General features: G+C 33.5%; 1 protein-coding gene across 1 annotated transcript in view; it reads right to left on the bottom strand.

Moving 5' to 3' along the window:
- LOC136032033 (phosphatidate cytidylyltransferase, photoreceptor-specific-like) overlaps positions 1 to 1,010 on the bottom strand; it is a 239,841-nt gene that overhangs the window by 19,670 nt on the left and 219,161 nt on the right. The gene's annotated exons all lie outside the window — the stretch shown is intronic.

The following is a 1,010-nucleotide window of genomic DNA, read 5'->3' as shown; positions in this document are numbered from 1 at the left end:
CCAGCACAGACGGGAAGGCAGAAATATTTATTTTGAAAGGTTTTTTTTTTTCGAAAGGGGTCAGCAAGACTCCAAATTATTACTAAAATTTTTGTTCCCCAGAAAACTTGGCTGAAAATTTTAAAGGCTGAAAAAGTGCTCAGCCCCCAAAATACAATTCAGCAGGTTCGCTATGTTCGTTGAAGTAGTAAAGCAGCGTCTCGTCGTAAACTGACCCTTTCAACATCGTGGCAAGAGTTTCGTTCTTGTTTTTTAATTAATTTTTAACAAAGAGCAACACGGGAAAGCGTCCTCCTAAAAGAGATACTATTTGTAATCTTATAAACAGATTTTGTTTATAATTATTATTATTATTATTATTCAAAAAGAAAAGAATATACCCAGAAAAAAAAAGATTATACCCAGAGAACTATGACATCTGCTATTCCACTGGTAGAAAACTAGCACCCACAAACGAACTAATTTTTTAGTCACTTTTTTCCATTCATAAGAAACCGTAGCTCGAACGACTAAATTCTTAATACTGGCAAGCTAAGTGCCTTTAATTTCTATAAATATTATTCTGCTCTGTTTATTGACTCTGAAGTACAAATTTTGCCCTGATGATTGGCGTTTTTCGGAATTAAATCTTTGGCTTATTTATTTTCTTCTTCCGTTTTTTTTATATCATTGCAACTTTCTTTGTTTGCGTAGCAGAATTTGTGTTGCCATTACTTACTAGAAGCGCTAGCCTACCAAATAGGTAATTATCAGCTACTTTGGTGTTTAGTCCATATGAAAGACAAGAATTCTCCCCTATGAATATTGATCATAACACACAAAACTTCGAATTCTCAGTAAAGGTTCTTACTTGTCCATCTTGTACGTAAATCACTCTGACACATAGCATCAGTCCTACTTAATACCAAATGTTAAAAAATATTAAGAACAGGGAGATAGACGCTCTCGGATTAAAAGAAGCGTTTTTGAAGACAGCTCTTTTTCCTATTTCCAATAGTTTTAATTTATTA

The sequence above is a fragment of the Artemia franciscana genome, chromosome 10, assembly GCF_032884065.1.
Source record: "Artemia franciscana chromosome 10, ASM3288406v1, whole genome shotgun sequence".
In the NCBI taxonomy this organism is placed as follows: Eukaryota; Metazoa; Arthropoda; class Branchiopoda; order Anostraca; family Artemiidae; genus Artemia; species Artemia franciscana.
Note: the sequence above shows the minus strand (reverse complement) of the source record. Positions and strands in the feature narration are given on the sequence as shown.